At 36.2% G+C, this 21,851-nt stretch overlaps 1 protein-coding gene across 1 annotated transcript in view; it reads left to right on the top strand.

Moving 5' to 3' along the window:
• Duox (dual oxidase) overlaps window positions 1-21,851 on the top strand; it is a 183,053-nt gene that overhangs the window by 49,123 nt on the left and 112,079 nt on the right. The window lies entirely within an intron of this gene.

The raw sequence follows: 21,851 nt of genomic DNA, 5'->3' as shown, positions 1-21,851 counted from the left end.
TTTTCGAAACGCAAATATACTTTTGGGATTCCAACAAAACTGTCAAAACATGTGTTTAAAATAAGATGCATTACAATTAAAAAATAATGAAAACATTCAATAGTACAATCTCTAAACCCCACAAAGGCTCCATGACCTGTAAGTAGGGGGATGGGGATCATGGAACAAAACTCTTAACATTAAACATTTAAACATATACTATATAAAACATTTACCCGTAAAAATGGAGAAAAGACAAAAAAGAGACAGAAGAAGAGAGAGATAGGGAGATACTAAATTAGCTTTATGACAAATGTAATCAATCCCAAGGTCTATAACTATAATAATAAATAAATAAAAGGTTAACATGATTTGATAATACCGAACTATTTAAAAAAATGACTAATGCTAACAGTAAGAAAAACTCTTACAAAAAAAGGTTGGATAACACTGTATACGTCAAAGAAATACTAATCATATAGAAACTAAAATTTTTTAAAAGTTTTTTGAAGGTGCCAAACGAGTGGCATTCTCGAGCTGAATCGGGAAGGATGTTCCATATAAAACGACTCACAATGAGAGGACCCAATTGAGACTTACTGTGTAAAACTTTTCCCCGGTAAAATATTAAACATGAGCATTGTCACTTCTCCTGTGATTCCTTATATTTTTTTTTGTGATTCACCTGTTTATTGATGATATTTTCCCTTTATATGCCAAGTACAAATGTTAAACTTTTTTTAAATTGAAGATAACCATGGGGGGGTGCATGATTAAATGTAATCCCCTCGAAAATCCGCCCGGAAAACACATCCTCGCTGAAAGGAAATTATTCCCGAAAATGTATTCCCCACTGAAAATTCCCCCAGACAAGCCCCCCTTCCTTGCAGAAAACTTTCCGTGAAGGATGTCCGTATGTTTCCCAATAGCAGAGACTATCTATTAGTACTAAACTAATTACAAAACTTAGTTAGACACTTAAACTTCTACAATGATGTTCTCTGATTGTTTTGTATTTAGAGAGGGAGCCACACACCTCAAACGTTGCATCTTAATGTCAAAACATCCCAGCTCTTATTTAGTCATCAGATAAATACAGAATTAGTTTTAAGGGGGAGACGAGGGGACAGTGGTGGATCCAGGGGGTGACGGGGCGCACGCCTCTTAACGTAGTCTAAAGTTGTGTAATTTACTTAATTAACGCAAGTTTGCGTTAATTTAACTTGCTCCTAAAGCAAGTTTATCGGATCAACCTATTTTGCGCCCCCCCCCCCCCCTCCTAAAAAGTCCTGGATCCGCCCTTGCGAGGGGATGTAGAAATTGATGTATTATCCCCAGGGCCGCAACCACGATTTTTGCTTGGGAGAGGAGGGGGTTTGGGTGTGTGTGTAAAAAGAAACTTTAAAAAGCGTATCAAAAATGTGAAATTGACATCTACTTCCTTATGATTTCTGGAAATATTTCTGGTCTACGCTGTTATTATGAAAGTAAAGAGTAACATTAAACCCCAGAATGAGTAGAATTTATTCCGTGTGGGAGGGGGACTACCTCTTTCTTATCCACACCTCCACCTCATGGTCGCAGAAACTTCGCAGAGGGCTCATTAGATAAGGAATTGAGAGTTCAAGGCCTTTTTTTATAAGTCGAAAGTGATTGGAGTCCAACGAGCCGTGGGGGGGGGGGGTTCCGAGGTAAGATTTTTCGTAAGGGTATTTTCCGCGGGGGGGGGGGAGGGGGTAAAGGCAGTACTTAAAATTGGTTTCTGAATTAGGAGAAAGATATGAGTAAAAACAGAGATTGCTTCCTTTTCGGTTTATTTTTAGTATTTCTTTATTTCTTATTTAGAAAGAGGTTTATTTTTTATTTCTCGTATCTTTGTCTGTGAACTGGCAAGACGTAGAATGCTACAATTGTACCACGAAGAATCTTTTCCCGGGTACTTACGTATTATACCGACCACACTGTTGCTCTTGATCTTTTTAAAAATGGTTTTTCTATGTCCGTTTGGAGATTAGCTTAGCCTGAGTGAGATAAACTACTATGCAGGTATATTTTAATTATTTAAATATTTGGTACTTATGTAGTAGCCTATAGCGATCCCACTCAAGAACTTTGATCTGATCTGTCTGCGTAAAACCGGTCTGTTTTCTGCATTCGGAGACAATTAACTTAGGCTCAGTGAGATAAACTTATATAAAGGTGTATTTTAATTAAATTTTTAATATATAGAGTTGGTATTTTGGTCAGGCATTAAATCTAACGCGTTCTGGGGGGCCTGCTTTCCATAAATCTTTGTTGTAGTTTCCATACTTTTGTTACTAAAGTATTATATTTTCATCATATTTAGGTATATTTCATTAGGATTAACCTAACTTCACTTCTTGAGTGGGATCGCTATAATACATAAATGTTGGTTAGGTTAGGTATTTAATATAATGCGCCCTGGACGGTCTGCTTTCCATAATCCTCTGTTGTAGTTTCCATAATTTTGTTACTAATGTATTATACTTTCATCAGGTTTTGGTATATTTCATTATGATTAACCTAACTTCACTTCTTAAGTGTGGTTGGTATAATATATAAATACCTTTTGCGGTGCCATTCGGTCGGAAAATCGGTGCCATTTATCTCATAGCGTTGGCAACGCTGCTGGTAGGGAGAAACGTACCCAGGGGGAGGGGGTCGCTCTCCCTTCGAAATATAAAGAATTTCTGGGCTTTTTTCTCAAATTTCTTTTTATTTTGTTAGCCCCCCCCCCAGTTCTATAAGAATTCCTGTGTACGTACTTTCTGATAAGTTTAAGAAATTACTGGAAGGATCGTAAATATATCAAGAATACAGGCCCCTTGTGCAAGGCCGTATCCAGGGGGGGGGGGTTACCCGGTTTGAACCCCCCCCCCCCCCCGAAATTTTTGACCGACTCGAAAATAAGTCGAAAATTAGTGAAACCTACGTAAAAATCAGTAAAATTAGTCGAAAACTGAGTAAAAAATTAGTCACCCCCCCCCCCCCCCCCGAACAAAAATCCTGGATACGGCCCTGCCCTCGTGTATACGGTTTTTTCCCCATGGACTTGGTTTTATTGGTTAATCTAATAGTTTCTTTCCTTTCACTTAAAAACCAATGGAAAATTTAATTGATCTACTTTATAGATGTTTTGGCATGCCATAGGCATATCCGCTATTTGATTTTTTTTTTTTTTTCAGATGCGAAGACCGCACTTTCGATTGTTACAGAGATCTTGACTATGCCAAATATTCAATATTAATTGCGTAATTCTATGGTGACCACTTAAAATTTCAAGGGCAATATGCCACCGATCTCGTTATTTTCAGACAAATATTTCCTTTTCATAATCTTAGCAGTAAATGTAAGCTAGTAAAGAGCGAACCACGGCCCATAGTAGCCAAATTTAGAATAAGGAGATTGAAAACCGTCGTTTGACAAATATTTCCCCCGTAACACATATTTGACAATAGCAATTTTCATTCAAATTCAAATGAACAGTAATTTGTAAATACGAGGAGTTTTGAGTATTTCGGAAAGGTACCTGAAATCCCTAGAAACAATAAAACAAATAAAGTATACCATTGAAATCACTATTGTTGATAAACCTCAACTGAAGGTTTACTTCCCCTCCCCCGTAACACAAGTTTGACAATAGCAATTTCACATTTTTCCAACAAGGAAAACCATATTTTTTCATGGGTAGCACTGATGTCTCTTTTTTCTTTTTGTTTTCCTCAGAGGTGACCGCGTCGAACCAATTGTAGTAGAAGTCGGGGTAGGGCTCACTTGAGCGGAACTAAAAATATCTAGATATACAACAAATAAAACTTCCAAATAGGGATAGGTCTTTTTAGGTTTCGTCGTAGATAAGGCAGTGTGGTCTCGGAAAAAAATACCAGTATGGTACTTTGTTTATACTGGGGATGTAAAGATGAGGTCAACAAAAGGTGAAGTTTTTGTATTTATATACATTTATAAAAAAATGGCAATAGGGCACTACGCAAAAGAGCATTTTGTTTATGCTGTGGGTGAAAAGGTGGGGTCGGATGGCTAGATATAGAACATGATACACGGTTGAAGACCGTTTAGAACAAGTACATGGGTAGGGAATCTTTACACCTAATCAACCCCAAAAATATTAACATTTTTACGATTTTTCCTGTGAGTTCCTGTACTTTTTTTTCTTATATAATTTACTTATTGTGTATTATGTAAATATTTTGATAACGGACTAGAATAGTGAAAAATATTTTTTTTTTTAAAGTGATGTAGGGTGGATGCATCCTCAAAATCAGGAGGGGGGTGATTAAACGGGGCCACCCTCCGATATTTTCAAAAATTACACGACAAGGGTTACGCCAAACAATAAAAGATATCCTATACATCCGTGCAAAAAAAAAGTGTACTTTAATTTCATTGGTCTATTAGGGGGGAGTTAATCATCACATTTTTTCCTTTTTTTATATATATATAGCTAAACACATTATTCCTTAAGCGTATGACAGAAAGGGAGGGCAAAAGCCTCTTCACTTTTTTTTTTACCTGTTGTAATGTTAGCCTTTTGTTGCTTTGCCAAATTTTTCATTCGGTAGAAAAAAACGCAAAATTTGATTGGGTCTTTTGTGTGAAATGTTTATCAAGTAAATAGAATGTAATTTTTTAGTCACAACACTTCTTACAAACGACTTCTCTATTTCTCTGCAGTTATAAAAATTTAAAGCATATTAAAGCTTAATCTCAAAGCAAGAAAGACCTGTTAAGCAAATTGACGAAGCTGAAGGTAAAGAACCCTGGTATGCATGGACGCCACTAGGAAAGGTAATGAGGGCCGTGCCCCCCCCCCATTGGAAACATGAAGAAATTATACAAAAGTAATATAGTACTTGTTCCTCCCTCCTTGGGAAAGTTTCCTGGGGTTGCTCTTGCTGGTAAGCCAAGAACTTGGCTGCCTTCCAAAAACCTAAAAGTTTAGGTTTTGGGGAAAAGTATATATATATATATATATTAAACATTACTCTAAAAAACTATATTACATATATATATATATATATATATATATATATATATATATATATATATATATATATATATATATATATATATATTATTATTTTTTTTTTCAAATTTCGGGGGAATTTTTGCAACTGCTACTTGGCAGCCCTGATTCAAATCGGTAAGATTAAAAATGATCCTATAAGCCACGTCCAATTAGTATTTGGATTTGGATAGATAGACATTCACAATTGAAACTTGGAAATAAGGCGAAAAACTATGTACTTCCCTTTCTTTCATTAAGATGATGCAAAAAAGGAGACTTATCACTCGTATCCCAAAACTATTTTTCTTGTTCTTCCCGGAGGGCAGGGGGGGGGAAATCACCCGGTGTAGCGAAGGACTAAAGAAATTATAAAAAAAATACTTTTTTTTAGATTTAAAGAATACCCCTTAAGCTAAATCAGTTCTATCACTCTAATTATTATAATTATGTTATTAGGCCTATAACTATTATTGGTAGTTGTGTAGGATGAAGTGAAGTTTCGTTAATGCTAATGAAATAAACAAAATAGAATGAAAATATAATAGTTTAGAAACAAATTTGGGATATATATTTGCACATTAGGGGGATGAGGGTAAAAAATAGCATATATTCAATACGTATCCCAACCTAACCTAGCCCAACCCAACCTAGGTACCTTTTATTACCCCTAAACCAAAAAAACTAAAGTTTAAATATAGTTCCCGGAGTGAGAAACCCTTTGTTTTAAAGCTTCTAGGCATTACCGGGTAAAATGCCTATCTGATGTTCAATACAATTGTCGCGTTTTTATCGGATTTCAAGGCCGTATCCAGGTGGGGGGGGGGCGTTTGACCCCCCTCGAAATGTTTTTCCGACTCGTAAAAACATAGAAAAAATGAATATAAACAATTTTTGACGAAACAAATTTTTAGATACGTCCCTGGCTCCTTCATTGGTGTTTTCGCCCTTCTATCCCTAAAATTAGTGTAACTTTCAACTTTCTGGGGGTGCACGTGCCCCTAAAACTATCCCAGAAGTTATTTATTAACTATTGTGTTAACTACCCGTGCAGTTAATTCAGGTTTTGACTTTCTGGGGTGTGCAGGGGCCCCCTAAAACTTAATACTTAATTCTCGGAAGTCTTTGACGTCTCTGATAGAAATCAGACCTTATGACATCAAAATTGGTGTTGCCATATTTTTGATGCCTTAGTAAATCTTCCTTTTTCGGGTCTTGGATTTCGTCTGTAAATCCGATTTACCAATTAAATAGCCTTACAAACATTTGGGATTCATCTCCCCTTTTTGAGCGCTATAAACTACCTTAGGGACCATATAACGACCAAAGGGTAGCTCCTTTTATTTTAGCTGATATCACGTCATGCCTTCTGTCTGTTTTTTCTTCTCATTTTTAAGTATCTGTCTACTTATGAGTGAAGGTCGACAAGTTTGGCATTCATCAATTCGGATCATTAAATAACAGTTAGCCTCTCGGCTAGTATAGTAAATTTGGAGCAAATGACAATACCACCAATTTTTATATTGGCTTCACATGGGTACCTAAAATGTATAGTGGTGTAGCTAGGGGGGATCAAGGATACTACTACTAACAACTCACCGCAGCACGAAGCCGCCCGAGGTCAACACAGCTACGCATGCTTCTCCCTCTCAATCTATTCAAAGCCTCCCTCTTTACACCCTCCCAGGAAGTTTCCATTTCCATTAAATCTTTCTGTATGACATCCTCCCACCCCAAACAAGGATGAGCTGCTTTCCGTTTCGCCCTAGACGGTTGGCCGAATAGGACCATCTTCTGCGATATGTCATCCTTCATCCGCAGAATGTGCCCTAGCTATCTCAACCTTTCTTTCATTATAGCTCTAGAAAGCGGGATTGAACCACATTTTTTTGTACAGCCTACTGATTGAAATACGGCCAGTCAGCCGGGTACCCAAAACAATCCGTAGGCAATTTCTTTGGAAAACATCTAGTAACAGACATCTGATCAAGGATGAACAGTACCATTCAAGAAAAACCCTCAAAGCAAGTGTAAAACTGACTTCTGACAGGAGGCAGCAAATTAAGTCCCTTGCTCTGCCCATATGTGTTGCCATTACTTATATACAACCAATGAAGGACATGGGTGGATTCAGGATTTTTTTAGGGGGGGAGGGACAAAATAGGTTGATCCGATAAACTTGCGTTAGGAACAAGGTTAATTAACGCAAAATTGCATTAATTAAGTAAATTACACTACTCTAGACTACGTTAAGGGGGGCGCGTACCCCCTCCCCCTGGATCCGCCACTGATGAAGGAGGGACCTTCAAAACCACAAGGCAAGGGAATGCATGGTTTTTTCACATAATCCTTTCACAGAAACCATCTTTTTTCGCTGTTCTTACAAAATGTGCCTAATACCAAGAAAGAAGTTTCCCCTGACGTACCTGAGCTACGGAAAAATGTACAGGGCCGGGCCCCCTCCGCCAAGCATAATATTTTCTGACCTTTTCCTTCCACGGTATGTTCAGTATTCTTCTAAGACACATGTTTTCAAAAACTAGGAATGTTCAACCATTATAAGACCAGTGCAAAACCTACCAGTTCGAAAGCCGTGTTGCTCTTCCCTGAGGTGTGAGTCTAGGAGTGTTCTTAGGCGTTGTAATATGACTATGGCTAGTATTGTACTAGCCGTAGACTTTAAGTCGATTTCCCTCCTGTTGTCACAAATTAGCGCATCGCCCTTCTTGAAGAGTTTGACCAGCATGCCCCTGGTCAAATCTTTTGGGACTTTTTCGTTATTTCAGATGACCACTCTAGGAAAGCAGTCAATACAGATATGCAGGCTCCAAGAGAGTTCTTCAGCATCTCTGCCGTGATCCCATCGACTCCAGATGTACGCCCATTTTTCAACATTTTCACAGCTGTCGTCCCTTCTTCGGTAATAGAGGGGGGGGGTCATCACTTACGTCAATTAGTAAGAAACGGTCAGATCGACTATGGGCCAGGAGCCCCTTTATGATTTAGTTTTAATGAGTATAGAAGGCGAAGAGTTAGAAGCAATAAACTGGGACGAGATAATTAATAATTTTACAGAGGAAAAGTAAGAAAAGTTTGATTGAAATAAATGGAGACGTTTTGATAAATGAAAATTTTGTTACAATTTAACCGGAAAATTTTGGGATAGAAGGGTGGGGGGAGGGCTAATGAAGATTTTGTTCGGGCACGAGAGGCCACAACCGCCACTGCACTCTCCCTCGTAAAGAGAAAAAGGATACAAAGATGTACTTTTTTTAAATTGCGCATTGGCAACAAAAGGAGCTACTGCACAACTATAAAATGTAAGTAAAATGACCTTGTAACTGTAATCTAAAAAACAAAGAGAATCTTGTGCACTAAATCAAAGACGTACATATGTGGAGGGATGGTGCTGGGCCAAAATCCTTAGTTTTCTGAATAATTGGGCACTCCTCATTCGAATTGTCTCCGACATCTGTTTTTTTTTTTTTTGGGGGGGGGGTCCCCCATAATAAATCCTCCGTATGTGCCTGCAGAAAATGCTCTAGTTTTACAGAAGTCAGAAACGAATGCAAAGAACCTGGTCAGATTTTGCGCCAAATCTCCTCCCCCTAAAAGTCCAAGATATATGCAGTTTTTCTATTATTACCTTTATTTTCAATATAATTCACTTGTTAGGTTCACTTTTCTGAGTTTGGCCCCTCCGAAAGTAGACTACCCCCAGAGTATACACCTGCCAGCACGCTGTGTCTTTGATTTAGTGTGCAAGGAAAAGTTAGTTAAGCAGGGGGTAAGGTAAAGGTTAAGAATACGGCATTGGACTTTACAGTCCCTACCGGCGGTGTTGATATCCGTTTCTGGGCCCTTCAGCCAGGAAGTGCAATGGGGGGTTGTGGGCCAATCATCATGTGCTGTCGCACACCCTTCCTGTTTTACCTTCCCCAGATTTCTCCAGGTACTTATTTAGAGCTGGGTCTACTCTGGCTTACCTTACAGAGTCGCGCCACTGACTCCCGTCCCAAACCAAATAATTGGATGCACTAGGATTCGAACCCTCGCCCTCTCGGACAAAGAATCCTAAATCCAGCGCACCAATCCAATCCTAAGAAGGGGGGGGATAAATTCATAAAAAGAACACAATAAGTGAATAATATAAAACATACAGAAACTCACAGGGAAAATCGTAAAAATATTAATGTTTTTGGGGTGATCGGGTTTGAAGATTCCCTACGCGTGTACTTGTTCTAAACAACCTTCAACTTGGTTCATGTTCTATCTCTAGCCATTCGACCCCACCTTTGCACCAACAATGGAAATAAAGTGCCCTATTGCGTAGAGTACCCTATTGCCTTTTTTTAAATTAATTTAACAAACTTTTCCCACAAAATAAGTTTTTCAAAGAAAAGTAAAGAACTCTATTAAACCAACAATTTTAGTTCATTATCAAAAGATTTATATATACAAAATATACACAATAAGGGAATTATATGAGAAATAATTTACAGAAAATCACAGTTAAAATCGTAAAAATAATAATATTTTTGGGGCTGATTTGGTGTGAAAATTCCCTACTCATGTACTTGTTCTAAACGACCTTCAACTTTGTATTATGTTCTATCTCTAGCCACCCAATCCCATCTTTTCATCCACAACCGAAATAAAGTGCCCTATTGCCATTATGTGAATATGATCATCTTTTTAAAATAGTTATATTTGTTCAAGTAAACTATTTTTTGTGGTTTTATATAATGGGCATGAGACGCCGTATAATTAAAACATTTCTCGGATTTGGCAATGGATTGAGATACAGGAAGCCTATATTGATACAGGATATTGTGTTGAAAAATAAACTTGTCTTTAAAACAAGTTGGCTTAACTCCCTTGTAGAAAATTCCCAGGTGAACCAAATTAGAAAATCACGTAGACAAAATGCTGCAACAATTGGGAATAATATAATTATTTCTCAGTAAAATTAATAAGCCATGTTTCTGTTTTCTTTTTATTTAGAGTTGGCTCTTGGTTGACTCTTAATGTGTTTTAGTTACCTCCATATATAAATAAAATGTTATAAATAATTGTAATGTAATAAACAATTAAACTATAAAGTGGGCGTTATATAATCTTCTTAAGTACCGCCTTTTGTTAGAAACCGCCATATTGTTGCGAAGTATGGAATTGCTGAGCCTCTGAGGGCCGTGGAGGAGGTAAATCAGAATTACGTGAAAAAACTAGAGCTTCTGGATCACGAATGGGCTTACCTTCTCAAATAGTTATGTTATTATGTAGTTCTTTCTGTTTGTATTTGTTTTTCTTGCCAGTTTTGCTTTTTCTTTCTTTTCTTGTTTGTGCTCTGTCTTTTTCTGTTGATTGATAAGATAAGATTTATTCATAATCAATTAATCCTACAAGAAAATACATTGTGCTAATCCCCCAAAGGCTCCTAGGCCTGTAATAGAGGGGGAATACATACCCTTTAAATCAAACACTAAATCAATAGAAAAACATTAAAATAGGCCTACATTGAATAATCCAATCAATACATATAATCCAATCACAACACTCCTAATCCCCCTCGAAAGGCTCCATGGCCAGGGATACAAGGGGGAGACAGGTCATTAATGAAATTCATTCATTCATTCATTCAATATATGAGGTAGTATGTACAAATGATAAGTAGCGTGTCGACTGGGACGGGGTTGCCACTGCCTTTCTTTTTATGCTCCCCCCTTCTTCCAATAACAATAAAAAATTACTCTACTTTTTTGTATCTTCATTATAAAAAAATGAAAAAAATCCTTGCACACCCTTGCATTTTCGTGAATCGGCCCCCCTGTTGATAAGTGCATATGGATTGAGTCTTATGGCCACTTTATGGTGACCATTCTCTAGTCACAGAAAATAAAATTAAAATGCAAAAAAGAAGGGTTACTATAGGCCAATAAGAGGAAGTTTTCGAACATAATTTTTGAGGGGGGGGGCTGCTAAAATTGCAGAAACAGGTGAATTGTGTGGAAAATGTACGAAATTGTGGGGAAAAGTCTCAAGATTTTAGTCTTTTTTCCTTCGATTGAAATTTTCCCTTTAGAAAGCGGTAAAAAATGGAAGTGTGACTATAGAGCACTGAATAATTACTACGGAATCGAGTAATAGAGCATGTCTGATACCGTTTTTCTTCTTTCTCTTATTCTGGATTATTGCTAAAAACCAAATCTATCTGAGGAGTTAGGGGTCCTTTAGGGGGAGGAAGTGACGTTTTAATAGAGGTTCTTGTTTTAGGTAAATTTTTCCTAAAAGGGGCCGTTTAAATAACACTGGGGGTAGGATAGATGTCCTCGTCTCCGGTGCCTACAAGCAGGGACTTAACAAGGGGGACCTCGACACTCCCTCTGAAATCCTGAATTTCCTTGGATTTCTGATACTTCTCGTTAAAATAATCAGTTTTTTTTTATTATTGCCCCTCCGATTGTTTTCATTGCCGCCCCATGAAAAAATCCTGGGCGCAAGCATGCCTGAAAATACGACGTGTTTTATATTTCAAATCGCAATTTTTATAATACCCCCCACTAGGAAAATATTCCCCCCGGAAAATACCCCTTGCGGAAAATTCCCACCCGGAATATCTCCCCTCCGAAAATACCCCCTCCTCGGAAAATACCACCCAACGCGGATGGTATTTTCGTACTTAACAACTGGTACGTCTCCAATCCCTTTGGACTTTAAAAAAGGACTAGAAATATCAATTTCTGATCTAATGAGCACACTCCGCAGTTTTTGAGACCAGGAAGGGGCAGTCCCCTTCTATACGGAATAAATTCTGCTCATTTTGGGGTTTAATGTTACTCTTCACTTTCATAATAACAGCGTAGACCAGAAATATTCCCAAAAATCATAAGAGAGTAGATATCAATTTCACATTTTTGATGTGTTTTTCTTAAACATTCTTTTGTACCCCCCTCCCCACAAAAAAATCCTTTGCCGAAAAATACCCTTTTGCTTGTATTTTGGTGGAAACTTTTCCAAGGAGGATTACCTACATGATTTTAAAAACAATCAGAAATTAAAGTCTTTTTCAAATGAAAGTGAGCTAAAAAAAAAGAAGTTCACCCGAGTTCCTCCGCAAGAAATTTTTTAAGTGGAATTTTCAGCTAGAATTGAATTGTCTGGGGGAATTTCCCCGGTGGGGGTATTTTGCGTGAAATGAAATTTCCAAGGAGGAATTTTCCGTAGGGGAAGGAATTTTCATGGAGGGGGAACCGGATTTCCATTTACTATTTAAAAAAGTTCAAAAATTAAATTAAAAAAACGAGTTTTTTCAACTGAAAATAAGGAGCAACATCACGACCTAAACGAACAGAAATTATTACGCATATGAAAGGGGTTGCCCACTCCTCAAGACCTTGGTCTTTACGCCGGAGTTTTGACATTTTATTCCAATTCCTCAAGAACGATTCCTGAAACACAATGGCCGTTTAATTAGAATAGTAGGCCCATTTTTTAAAGTTCCCTACAAACTTTGCCATAACTCGTAAAAACTCGTAGAATTTGACAACGCTTTTGTCTAAAAACTTAACAATAAGAATTTGTTGGTTCCCAAAGCCAACTATCCTTTCAAAGGAAAGATAAACCTTCTTGAACTATTTGGTGCCATGTATGTTCAGTTTAATTTTGATGATTGTTCGCCTACATATTTTTTTTTCTTCTTTTTTTAATTTGGCACCCGCTACTGCCAAAATTTGCAGAAGTTCATATGGAAGTCTCCAACGAAAATAGATTTGCAGTTTTTTTCTAAGTTTTTAAGATACTTATGGAGTACAAATTCCTCTTTTTCCCTTTCCTTAGCACGTCTCAATGAAACTAAAAAAAACAAACTCAAATAAAATTAACAGATTTGGAAAACCTTTTTCCCTGATGGGGGGGGGACAATATTTTAAAATATTGTATTCACGTTTAGATAACAATTTAAAGTTTAGTTAACGATTGTTAAATTAACGTGTTTCTTGATTTTCTGTTATGGAAAATCAAAAAAGTTGTTTTTTGATGAAATCCGTGGAAATCGAATGATTATGTTTTTTTCATTTGTCTATTATGTCTATATTTACGTGTCTGCAATTCATCGTCAATCTCATAACTTTCAAAAATAGTGATAGTAAAAATTTTTAATTAACCACCATCTGGAAAAATAGTGCGAAAGTGTTCAGCATTACGGTTCAACCACAATCAAATATTCACAACATCTTGACAATATCCTAATGATCACAATATACTACATGATCACAATGGTACATACTGATCACAATGTTCACAATATCCTAATGATCTCGACTTAGAAGTTGTATGCTGTCTAACACAGGCTAGATTTTGGCGATTGGGTTAGTTTTTGGTACTTGATTTTCATTCCAGATAAGGATGTACCCGGGGGGGGGGGCGTACGCTTGGCAGAATCCTAAAGTTTTCCGAGTTACTGGACACTTCTTGCTCAAATTGGCGAATTAGTTTTTTCTTCATTTTTGCCCCCTCTCCCGGATAGAAATTCCTACTTGCGTGCCTGATCATTCCTCCCGTACTTCCAAGTCTGATCTCTGTTTTCATTCCGTTTCTTTCGTGCACATATAGCAGTCTAGTGCGTAACCCCTTATTCTCATAAATTATAATTTCCTTTGTACCAGAGCTTTTATAATATTAAATAAAAAAAAAACAAGTTTTTTGAACTGAAAGTAAGGAGCGACATTAAAACTTAAAACGAACAGAAATTATTCCGTATATGAAAGGGGCTGTCCCCTCCTCAACGCCTCGCTCTTTACGCTAAAGTTTGACTCTGTCTCACAACTTTATTTTTTAAAACAAGAAAAAACTTAAGCGTAAAGAGCGAGGCGTTGAGGAGGGGACAGCCCCTTTCATATACGGAATAATTTCTGTTCGGTTTAAGTTTTAATGTCGCTCCTTACTTTCAGTTTAAAAAAATTGTTTTTTTTTATTTAATTTCTGATCGTTTTTTAGTTAATGCAGGGGATGTTTCCCCCTCTTTAAAAATCGAGTAAATTTTCTCAGGCTCGTAGCCTTTGATGAGTAATACTAAACTTAATAAAAATTATATATTTAGAATCAGCATTATAAACACATTCTTTTGATACATCTATTGACATCAAAATTCCGTTTTTAAAAGTTTCGATTACTATTGAGCCATATCGCTTTTTTCTTCATTTTTTTTTTTTATTACGTATGTGTTATTACGTATATGAAGGGGTTATCCTCATAATCAAAAACACACAGATCGAGTTAAAATTTAAAAAAAAAATTTATTAAAAAAAAACAGAAAAAAAAAGGCCTGGTAATTATAATATATAGATCTTTTTAAAGCAGTAAAAAAAACTGTAGCGTAAAGAGCGAGTTATGGACTGGGGGGAGAACCCCCTCACATACGTTATAATTTCTGTTCATTTTAAGTTCTAATATTCCTTCTTACATTTCAGTTGAAAAAACTTGTTTTTTTTTTATTTAATTTCTGATCGTTTTTTAAATAATGCTTGGAAATCCGGCGCCCCCTTCATAGAAATGTCCCTTACCCCAAAGAAACATCCTCCACGGAAATATTCTCCAGATTAACCCCCTCGTCTAGCCCCCCTCCAGAAAAAATCCTTCCTGAAAATGGTTGTATGCTTCCCAATAACCAATAAATAATGCTGGCAAGTCCGGCGCCCCCTTCATGGCAATTTCCCTTCCCCCATGAAAACTTCCTTCATGAACAGATCCTCCAACATAACCACCGACCCACCCTTCCCTCCCACTACCAGAAAAAAACCTCCTGAAAACTTCTGTATACTTCCCAATAACCAATACTATATGTTAACATTGGGTAAAGTTCATAACTTTTAGCCCTCCCTCTGGGAGCTTCGGGGGATTAAGTCATCCTAAAAGACATATTTATCATATTTTCGACCATGCTGAACAAAATGGCTAACTCAAAATTTTGATCGGGTGACTTTGGGAAAAAAATAAGCGTGGGAGGGGGCCTAGTTGCCCTCCATTTTTTTGGTCACTTAAAAGGGCACTAGAGCTTTTAATTTCCGTTCCAATGAGACCTCCTGCGATATTTTAGGACCACTGGGTCGATACGATCACCCCTGGGAAAAAAAAAACAAAAAAACAAACAAATGAACACGCATCCGTGATCTTTCTTCTGGCAAAAAATGTAAAATTCCACATTTTTGTAGATAGGAGCTTGAAACCTCTACAATAGGGTTCTCTGATACGCTGAATATGATGGTGTGATTTTCATTAAGGTTCTATAATTTTTAGGGGGTCTTTCCCCCTTTTTTTGAAAATCAGCCAAATTTTCTCAGGCACGTAACTTTTGATGGGTAGCACTAAACTTGATGAAAATTATATATTTGAAATCAGCATTGAAATCTGATTCTTTTGATATATCTATTGGTATTAAAAACCCGTTTTCTAGAGTTTCGGTTACCATTGAGCCGGGTCGCTCCTTACTTACAGTTCGTTTACCACGAACTGTTTGATGAATATATTCGTGTATGAGCAAATTGAGGATGAAATGTAAGTTTATTGACTCTCAGTCATAAATGCTGTGATCTGCGTATATCACCCCTCTGGCATTCTGACTTTTTGCTAGCAAAGAACTGATAAAGCCTGCTCTTTGATGTAAAGACCCCTCCCTCCCCCTAGATGAAAATTGTGGTCAAAGTTATTTTAACTCCACACCCACTAGAAAAAAAAAACTTATCCCACTCTCTAAGGGTTCAGTCTGTCTTTCTTAGCTTACATCAGCAGACAGTGCAAAGACCACTGTGATATGTTGCATAGGAATTTGCAGACCCGAAAAACATGCAACTCATAAAAATGATGAACGCAGGAAGAAGGAAGGAACGTAATGGTCTCCCCTTCCATTGCGTTCTTCTCTGTTTTATCAATATAATATATAAACCTCTACGTTTTATTAAAATATCATTAACGAATCAACCTTTTGATAAATGATATACCATAACATTTTGCAAACATGTTTTGTTGTTAGGTCGACCCGGTAGAAGGTTGTGACCCATCTTATAAAAAAAAAGATTATTTGCGAAACGAAATTTATTTTTAAGGAAAACCCAGTTACATATGTGCTCATTTCATACTTAAAATTTCAAAATAATATTATGAGACAAATATAAGTGTTTAAATAATAACAATTATGTTATTTTATAATGTTTTATAAATGTTAGTAAACGAAATAAGCTTCATTTCCACTAGGTTTGTCATTATTTTGAGGAATCGCCCACGATTTATATTAGAAGATAATGCCGTTAATTTTTTTTCTCAAATTAAATCCGACGTCTCATCTGTTTCGATACGTTTTTTAAGTACATCACGGTATAGACATTATACAGTAGCGAAAATTTATGATTCCTATGATGTCCATTTAATTTTTGAGACACATCAGTCGCACACCTTTCTTCATGACTCCGCCTTTGTGCACGCGCTATGACAAATTTTTAGCACATTACGATGGGATTATGGGCGACCTATTGCTTCCCTTTCCGCGTGCTGTGACGTATCCCTTTTTTGAACCAAATTTCCGCTATGCTTATACTGTTAAGTAAAATCATGAATTAAATTTGAAATGAAAAATACCTCTACTTGCAGTTATGCAGGTTTCGTTTTTTGCATTCAAGGGGCGTGATTTCACCAAAATCTGGGGGGTGGGGTAAAGTTGGAACCGATTTTGCCAAGTCAAGTAAAAATGAGCAGGTGAAAACTGAAAAATTAGTCATGTGATTTTTTGGTTGATTTAGTAATTTCCGTCAATAATCTAGTGATTTATGTGCTGTTTTAGTGGTTTTTTGTTTAGGCAATATAAAAAATCACTAGAAATAGTGATATTATCACTAGGGGTGGCAATCCTGGTGAAATTAAATAAGATTATGTGATTAGTTAAGTGGAAATTCACACAACCATATGCGTCTTAAAAAAATAGAAAAAATCATGAATTCAATTTTAAATGAAACCTCTACATGCAGTTATGCAATTTCGGTTGTTGCATGCTAGGGGCGTAATTTCGTCAAAATATTGGGAGGGGGGGGGGCAAATTTGGATCCGATTTTCCCAAGTCAAGTAAAAATGACCAAGTGAAAACTGAAAAATGAGTCAAGTCTTTTTTTGGTTGATTTAGTAATTTTCTTCAATAATCCAGTGATTTATGTGCTGTTTCAGTGATCTTTTTAGTCAATAATAAAAATCACTAGAAATATTGATGAATCACTAGGGTTGGCAACTCTGGTAAAATTTAAATAAGATTATTTGATTAGCTAACTGGAAATTCACACAACCATATGCGTCATCAAAAAATTGAAAAACTCATGAATTCAATTTTAAACGAAACCTCTATATGGAGCTATGCAGGTTTCGTTTTATGCATTACAGGGGCGTAATTTCGTCAAAATCTGGTGGGGGGGGGGTTTAATTTTGGAACTGATTTTCCCAAGTCACGGAAAATGAATCATGTGATTTTTTGGTTGATTTAGTAATTTTCTTCATAATCTAGTGATTTATTTGCTGTTTTAGTGATTTTTCGTTTCGGTAATATTAAAAATAACTAAGAATCTTCAATAATTTAGTGATTTTATGTGCTGTTATAGCAATTTTTTTTTGTTTTGGCAACATAAAAAATCACTGGAAATAGTGATAAATCACTAGAAGTGGCAACCCTTGTGAAATTTAAATCAGATTATTTAATTACTTAAGTGGAAATTCACTCAACCATATGCGTCATCAAAAAATAGAAAAGATCATGAATTCAATTTTAAATGAAACCTCTACATGCAGTTATGCAAGGTTCGGTTGCTGCATGCCAGGGGCGTAATTTCGTCAAAATATTGGGGGGGGGGTAAAGTTGGATCGAATTTCTCAAGTCAATTAAAAATGACCAGGTGATAACTGAAAAGTGAGTCAAGTGATTTTTTAGTTGATTTAGTAATTTTCTTCAATAATGATTAATGTGCTGTTTTAGTGAGTTTTTAGGTAATATTAAAAATCACTAGAAATAGTGATGAATTGCTAGGGGTGACAACCCTGGTGAAATTTAAATACGATTATTTGGTTAATTAAGTGGAAATTCACACAACCGAATGCGTTATCAAAAAAATGAAAAAAAAATCATGAATTCAATTTTAAATGAAACCTCTGAAATCATGAATTCAATTTTAAATTTTAAATGAACTGATTTTCCCAAGTCAATAAAAATTACCAGGTGAAAAATGAAAAATGAGTCATGTGATTTTTCTCTTGATTTAGTAATTTTCCTCAATAATCTAGTGATTTATGTGCTGTTTTAGTGATTTTTTTTTTGTTTAGGCAATATAAAAAATCACCAGAAATAATGATAAATATTTAGGGGGTGGTAACCCTGGTAAAATTAAATCAGATTACTTGATTAGTTAAGTGGAAATTCACATAGCCATATGCGTCATCAAAAAATTTAAAAAATCAATAAATCAATTTTAAATGAAAAATACATCTATATGGCGTTATGCAGATTCGTTTTTTGCATAACAGGAGCGTAATTTCGTCAAAATATGGGGTGGGGGTTAAATTCGGAATCGATTTTCCCAAATCAAGTAAAAATGACCGGGCTAAAACTGAAAAATTAGTTATATCAAACAGTTCGTGGTAACGAACTGTAAGTAAGGAGCGACCCGGCTCAATGGTAACCGAAACTCTAGAAAATCGGTTTTTTGATACCAATAGATATATCAAAAGAATCAGATTTCAATGCTGATTTCAAATATATAACTTTCATCAAGTTTAGAGCTACCCATCAAAAGTTACGCGCCTGAGAAAATTTGGCTGATTTTCAAAAAAAGGGGAAAGACCCCTAAAAGTTATAGAACCTTAATGAAAATCACACCATCATATTCAGCGTATCAGAGAACCCTACTGTAGAGGTTTAAAGCGACTATATAAAAAAATTTTGTATTTTGAATTTTTTTCCAGACGAAATATACCGGATGCGTGTTTATTTGTTTGTTTTTTTGTTTTTTTTTTTTTTTTCTTTTCCCCAGGTGTGTTGGTATAAAACCAGGGTTCATTTAATATAATGTGTGTAGTCATTGGAATGGGAATTACAAGTTCTATTTCTCTTTTTAATGGACCAAAAAATATTGACGGCAAATAGGCCCCCACCCACGCTCTTTGGTTTTCCAAAGTCACCTGATCAAAATTTTGAGATAGCCATTTTGTTCAGCATGGTCGAAAATATGATAAAAATGTCTTTTAGGATGACTTGATCCCCCAAAGTCCCCAGGGGGAGGGCTGAAAGTTATGAACTTTACTCAATGTTAACATATAGTATTGGTTATTGGGAAGTATACAGACTTTTTCAGAGGAGATTTTTCTGGTAGGTGGGGGAAGGAGAGGGGCGGGGGCTATATGGAAGGATCTTTCCATGAAGGAAGTGTTCAGGGGGGAAGGGACATGGCTATGAAGGGGCCGCCGGATTTCCCAGCATTATAAAAGAAAAAGATCAGGAATTAAATAAAAAAAAAAAAAGTTTTTCAACTGATCAACTGATTGTGATTAAGAGGTCATTTTTAAAGAACTGGAAAAAAAAAATTCGAACTATAGTTTAAAGAGCAGGGTATTGACTAGGGGGCGAACCCCCTAATATACGTGTTAAAAATTTATGAATATAGAAGTTCGTTACGTAAGTTAATTCTAAGTTACGTATATTTATTACTAATAAAAACGTTCGTAAATAAAATTAAACAAGTTTCGAGAAAGCCATTTAACCAAATAATATGAAATTTTGTTTTAATTATTCATGTACGGTGAGCCAAAATCAAAACCTTCATTAATTCAAAAACGTTCAAAAATTAAATAAAAAAAACAAGTTTTTTAAACTGAAAGTAAGGAGCGACATTAAAACTTAAAACGAACAGAAATTATTCCGTATATGAAAGGGGCTGTCCCCTCCTCAACGCCTCGCTCTTTACGCTAAAGTTTGACTCTGTCTCACAACTTTATTTTTTAAAACAATAAAAAACTTTAGCGTAAAGAGCGAGGCGTTGAGGAGGGGACAGCCCCTTTCATATACGGAATAATTTCTGTTCGTTTTAAGTTTTAATGTCGCTCCTTACTTTCAGTTTAAAAAACTTGTTTTTTTTATTTAATAATACCATAAAGGCAAAGGTATAGCCTACTAAAGAAAACTGTGGATGCTTGAAGTATGCAGGCCTATCTTAGTTTTGACAAGACTTTTGAAGTTGTTAAATTCTAGCTGGGAGTGGGGGTTAAAATGGGGCCTAGGGGTAGTTGCCCCCCTCCTGCTCCATTGAAAATTACGTACCTTTTGCAGACTCCAAATTAGAATAAAACATGGGACAAAAATTAGCAAAACTAAGCTAAAAGCACATGGTACTGCGCAGCCTAAAAAGATGTACCTTTCCTTCAAGGGAGTAGCTACAGCATCTTTATTGGGGGAGGGGGGGGGGGGGCAAGAGGGGTCCATATTCTGATAGTCAAGGGGCATGAGCTATATAATAAATATTTTCTCCAAATTATTGGAGGGCATGGGCAACTGCCCACCCTCGAAACGACGCCCTTGCTTCCCTTTTAAAGAGGATTTGTCATTGGAATCTACTAATTGCTGATGTTTAAATTTTTACGGACGAAAAGCTTACATTTATAAATGTTTAAATTTGACTAATTAGCTTTGCTTATTTGTTTTCACGGTCAACTTGGCAACACTGAAAATTTAGTACTGCCCTAAAGCTTCATAACTTTGAAACAATTAAAAGACAAATCTTAGGTTTCAGTTATGAATAGACCTAAGATAAATCCAAGTGGCAAAATATAACTTCGAATGGAATTGAATGGGCATTGGTTTAGAAATGACAAAGTTCCGTATTTTTTTTAATTTACTTGTTTGCTTTAGCTCAGCAGTTTTAACCCTTTTCAAAGGCATCGCTATTTAAAAATCAAAAACATGTGTTTATGGTCACTCCCTGTTCTTTTGCATAATTCGGTAAAAAGTCTGTTATTTGATTGGCGAGATTGTGTTTCGTTTACACTTGACTCATTCTTTACAAGCTCTTGAAAAAATGAAAAAAAAGCAAAAAGAAATTTTTCTTGTGTTTCACATTTTTTTTTCGTGACCCGGGAAATTTTTTCTCGTCGCACTCACACCTTGGAAAACGCTGATACAAATGTGCCCTTTAGACATTATTTATAATGCCAATTTTATCTTGGACGTTTGATTTCAGAGTTAAGTAAAGAGGCTTAGGAATCCGAAGCTACAATCTTTTACTATCTAATGGGATGTTCTTCTGTTAATCCAAATTTAATTGGAGTTTTAAAAAGATGTACTAATTTGACCGTTTTTACAAAAATCGTCCAACTCACATGAACTTTGAAATGAGAAAGTAAATTGAGAAAAATTAGGATTCCACAAAAACTAAATAATGAGTCGTTTAGTCAAATTGTAAACCTTATAATGAATTTAAATAATCAGTCAATTAGATAGTCGTTACGGAAGTATTTCCGCCAAGTCCGTGACATGCTGCTAGCCTTTTATCTTGTCTGATTACTATGATTTGTGTGCATTGGACGTGCGCAAGCAAAAGTGCCGTCGGGCCTGTCCGCCTATATATAAGGATTTTTGCAATTTTTTCCATAAATCCATAATGTTTCCCATAATTCACCGGGGTTTCACCAGGGAAAGGGGGGATGCAAAATAAAAATGACCTAATCCTGTCTCTACCTCCCCCCCCCGACCATTTGACTCCACTTTTCCAGAAATTTTCTCCTTTGGATTATCGAAGTGTTATTGTGCATCTTA

The sequence above is a fragment of the Artemia sp. Qi Xiang Cuo genome, chromosome 20 (assembly GCF_049724085.1).
Source record: "Artemia sp. Qi Xiang Cuo chromosome 20, ASM4972408v1, whole genome shotgun sequence".
NCBI classification, from domain to species: Eukaryota; Metazoa; Arthropoda; class Branchiopoda; order Anostraca; family Artemiidae; genus Artemia; species Artemia sp. Qi Xiang Cuo.
The sequence above is the reverse complement of the archived record's forward strand: the minus strand, read 5'-3'. Positions and strand labels throughout refer to the sequence as shown.